The following is a 5,159-nucleotide window of genomic DNA, read 5'->3' as shown; positions in this document are numbered from 1 at the left end:
TGTAATCACTATGCTCAAATACCTAACAATATTACTATGTAGCCTTTCAAGTTCATATTTTCTTACAGCTCCTAGGTAGGAGGGTTGTCATAAATATTGAAGTCTTGTTAGTTTAGTTCCTATGCAACGAGTGAGAAATTTTTCAATGTAACAGAACACAAGCTGAGACACTACATGTAATAATAAAAGTGAAAAAATTGCTAAATATATTTTAAAATCATGTCATTCAGTTATATTATATTACGCGGTGTACCACCTTGTATTTCATATATCCAAAAACTTCTCACAATGAGTTCAGACCCTTTTTAACTCAATGAAGAGGTTGTTTTCATTGATTTCTTACTTGTCTATTCTTGCAATAATGAATTTTTTTCCTAAGTTTTTTAGGATTTTCTTTCGTCCTCCAACAAATTTTTTTAGCTAGCTGCTTAATTAGTTTATGAATCATCATTTTCAACAAATTTCTTCTGCTGCCTACTTAGTATTATGATTTAATGATATTTTTTTTATATGTAAATAATCTTAAATGACTAGTTCAATATCAAATTATTTTAATAAACCTAGTTTTAGCCCAAACTCCACACTCTTTAATGTAAATATATCGTACAACTAAAATTAACACTAAAAACGTTACCCAAATGCAATTTATCCTTCATATATTTATTTTGACTAAATTATACATGATATTTTTCTAAAGTATCAATAACAGATAATTTGTATATTTGTATAATGGGAAGGCCCCGCTAGACTATCTTTTTGCACATGAATTTGAGAATCTAGTCGGTGACTTGGTGGGAGCTGTATATATATCCAGTTTGCATGGCTGGCAGCACTATAGTTTCATCTTATTCCCATGTTGCACTAATACATTTATAGTGTTAACAAGCAAGAATACCCGCGCTTTGCTGCCGGCTTTAAAAACGTTAAAATTGATAAATGATAGCTGGAAACATTGAGAATAGTTTTGTTCATTACTTAAACAGTAGAATATGTACAGGGAAGATTTGTATTGACTCCACGTTAAGAACTTATGTACAATAAAAAAGGCCTACACTCAATTTCACGATTGAGCTTAAAATCCTAAATACAAAAGCAGCAAGGAAAATGGACGGAAAACAAACATTAACGACCCAAAAAGCATTGATGTCCATTAAAGTAAAAAAGCTTAGGCGTTCACCAGTAACCCAACTTGAACAGCGTTGTATCAAGCCTTCCTCTTGTGGTCTAAAGTCACTATTAATAAAGCCTCCTGTAAAGAAAAAATTTAGAAGTCATCTATTTGAGTAAAAGATGCAAACCTTCCTCCTTTTGACAGGAAGAATAGCAGAGTATGTGACATAACCATTCTGAAAACTATAGTAGCAAGTTTCCCAACAAAATTTGCAACACTCTTCCAGCTCATTCTGCAAACCAGCGGGGACTAATGATAGAAGCGTACCATGGTAAATGCATCTAAAAAAATAGTTTGAACTAAATTTTCTTGCAAAGTAGTGTTAGTACTGTCAACTTGGCCTTTTTTGGACCCAATAGACAAATCTTTTTTTTCTATATTTTTTAACGGATGAAAATCATTTTTAGTAATTGAATGTGGAAAAACACATAATTCACAATGTTTGCGAGTAACACGATGATAATAGAAATTAAGAAGACATAACAAAAGGTGTGAAATATTCATGGAAATTGCGAAATTAGAAGAAATTTGTAAATGTTACTTGAGTGTTTCGTAGTCGTTGGACTAGCGTTCAAGCACATCAAACCAAGTATCTCTAGCACTTGCAATAGGTCTATTGAAACGGTCCTAATCAGTCAAAACTTAAAAAAAATTAATCAAAATTATCAATTGTGATTAAGTTTACTTGACTCCATGGAATTCATGTTTAATTGCAGGACCAGATGCATCCATTTCATTCAAATCAAGAAATACAATGCAATCAAATTAATAACAAAATACCTTAATTCGAAGACAAAGCAAGGAAACTTCTAAATCTTCAAGTCTTAAATAGATTGGAGCATAGCCCTGCTTTTTGCAACAAAACACCATTTTTTTCAGAAAATTACAGGAAGATAAATAAAATTGGAAACAATTCAATTGATTAGGGAATCTGCAAATTGCTACCACTCGATAATTTTGCAGAAGGTACAATTCTGTTTCATTTCCCTGTAACAACAGCAAGTACAATTCTGTTTCAGTTTTCATACTAACCCAAACCCACTTCTTCAATTCCTTCTTACTTGTCTATCTTAAACAAAAGGAACCTCATGACATTTAATCCTTAATTATCAATTATAATTTATACCAAAGTACGGAAATACATAACAACGAAATTCCATTGATGAACTCAACAAATGGCCCTTCAACACATCGATACAAAATCACAACTTACTTTCCAAATTGGACTAAATGCAATAAGAAAGAATTGCAATGTTTTGAGACCTCTTCGGATCAAGCACACACCTAATTCATAAATTTTCCTTAGAAAAACGTTCTTCAAAACCCCTGAAATTTTCATCAGCAGGCATGAATATCTTTTGGTAAGCTGTTCTCAGGCTTCTGATCTAAATCCTTGCCCAAAGGAATAAAAGCTCTTTTAGACATGCAATTAAATACAATGAAATTTAAAATGTTTACTATTAAGATGAAACATTGATTAATGAATACCTCTGCAATTAGAATGAGAATGATATCAGATTTGGGAATTCTATTTTCAGCACATAACGTTATATTGAGAATAGAATTGTGAATTCTGTAAGGTCATATTTGAAGGGAAGTAGGTAAACTAAAACTAAAACATTGTAAGGAAATAAGAATTATTACTTGCTAAAAAATCCCAGTTGTCAGTTCCTTCTTGTTCACTTCGTGAGATTATCCAATTAAAACAAACAAAAGATAAATTAAAGAAGAAAATCAGGGGAGCTAAATTAATTACATTCTTCATTGACTGAATATTGAGCAGCATAATAGTGACAGTGAAGTAAAAAGGGGCTTACAGAGGAATGGGAAGAAGGGAATCTCCAATCCAAAATAAACACAAAGACAAAGCCCACAACTTTATCTCAGTAATTAACTCCACCACCAATAAAATTTCCAAAAAAAAATGAAGTGATTTAGTAATTCGAAGCAGAGAATGGTAAAAAACAAGAAAATTTGGAGGCAACCTAAATCCAAATCGACCTTGTTATGCGCGAACTGAGCAACTTCATCCAGCAACCGAGCTCTGAGGCAAAAAGGTGCTAAACGGGTTAAAAATATAAAACAAACTGGCAAAAAAAACTTGAAAATACCGTAAAAATTAAGTATCAACTTACCTACGATTCACTTTACATCGTAACAGAGGTGTCCGACTCGGCGACGTTCGACCTGAATCTGACGACGTTTGCTACACCACATTCCGCAGTACCATGGGTTGTCCATGGAGGATCCTAACAAGCACTTGAAATAGTTCGAGGTGGTGTGTTCAAGCATGACTCCAATCAATGTTGACGGGAGCATATTGAAGATGAAGGCTTTTCCCTTTTCTCTCATGGAAAAGGCGAAAGATTGGTTGTATGAATTAGCTCCCGGAACGATCACATCTTGGGAGAGCATGAAACGGGCTTTCTTGGAGAAGTTTTTCCCAACTTCTCGAGTCATCCTCCTACGAAAAAGGATAAGTGGAATTTAACAAGATGAAGGTGAATCTTTTCCTACTTACTATGAACGTTTTAAATCTCTTGTTGCTTCATGTCCACAGCATCAGATGAAGGAGGAACTTCTTCTACAATACTTCTACGAGGGGCTACTACCAATCGAACGTCAAATGCTAGATGCCTCGGCGGGAGGAGCCTTGGTGGACAAGACCCCCGCGGCAGCTAAGACATTAATCTCCAATCGAGTGTTGAATGCCCAACAATACAAAGGTGTTGGACAAAGGAGCAACCCACGGCAACACCAAGTGAATGAGGTAAGTGCCATAACCGAACTTCAAAATCAAATGGCTAACCTTACTACTTTGCTTTCTCAGGTGGTGGAAGGTCCAAAAGTGAAAAACGTGGCAGCTTATGACGTATGCTCCTTGCAATGACACCTTATGGACAAGTGCCCACAATTGATAGAGAATGGAGGTTGGGAGACCCTCAATGCCGTGGGATTTGGCAACCAATACCAACCGAGGAATGACTCCTTTTCTAATACTTACAATCCCGGTTGGCGTGATCATCCAAATTTCAAATGGCGAGAACCCCAACAAGGCCAACAACAAAGCACATTTAGGCAACAACCCCCGGGTTTCTATCAAAAGCCGTTTGCACCAACTCAACCCCAAGCACAACCCGCCCAAAAATCAGGTTCTTCTATTGATAATGATCAGATTTTTAATTTACTAACTTCTATGGCGCAGGGCATGCAAACTAGGGACAAGAAGGTGGACGAGTTGGAGAAGCAAGTGAGGCAAATTGTCGAGTTTATGGGGCAATTTCGAGAGCAAGGCAAGTTGCCTAGCTCAACCGTGGTCAATCCAAAAGGTGGATTCGAATCTGCAAAAGCTATAACTTTGCGAAGTGGGAAGCACGTAGGATCTGAACCCCAACACTCCAAATCACGTTCTAACGAGGTGGAGGAGTTAATGATTGAAGAGGAAGAACAAAAACCACCCACGGCAAAGGTGTTTCCACCTTTGCCGCAAGCCCTATGTGATCCTACGTCATCCAATCTGTCCAATAGAGGTAAGAACGTGTCAAATCCAGTTCCTACTAATGTTTTTCCTTCGAATGTTCCTTTTCCAAATAGGTTCAAGCAAACAAAGAAATAAGAAGCTGAAAGGGACATTCTAGAGACATTTAGGAAAGTTCAAGTCAACATACCCCTTTTGGATGCAATCAAGCAAGTCCCAAGGTACGCTAAGTTCTTGAAGGAACTTTGCACCACGAGGAAGAGGATGTCGACCAAGGAAGTTGTGAAAGTAGGCGAGAGCATGTCAGCCATCTTGCAACGCAAACTGCCCCCTAAATGCAAAGATCCGGGTAGTTTTACGATTCCTTGTGTCATTGGTAATACTAGGTTTGAATCTGCCATGTTAGACTTAGGTGCATCTATAAATGTCATGCCATATTCAATTTATGCATCTATGAACCTATGAGAGTTAAAAAATGATGGTGTAATCATACAATTGGTCGATAGATCT

General features: G+C 36.4%; 1 long non-coding RNA gene across 1 annotated transcript; it reads right to left on the bottom strand.

Annotated features, from left to right (window-relative positions):
* Positions 1 to 952: 952 nt before the first annotated feature.
* LOC114826765 (uncharacterized) lies at positions 953 to 3,189 on the bottom strand. Its single transcript, XR_003775813.2, has 3 exons — positions 2,456 to 3,189; positions 1,713 to 2,017; positions 953 to 1,249 (listed from the first exon to the last, which is right to left on the bottom strand). It is a non-coding gene; the product is annotated as an uncharacterized lncRNA (long non-coding RNA).
* Positions 3,190 to 5,159: the final 1,970 nt, after the last annotated feature.

The sequence above is a fragment of the Malus domestica genome, chromosome 09 (genome assembly GCF_042453785.1).
Source record: "Malus domestica chromosome 09, GDT2T_hap1".
Lineage (NCBI taxonomy): Eukaryota > Viridiplantae > Streptophyta > Magnoliopsida > Rosales > Rosaceae > Malus > Malus domestica.
This window is presented reverse-complemented; position numbering and strand designations above follow the sequence as displayed.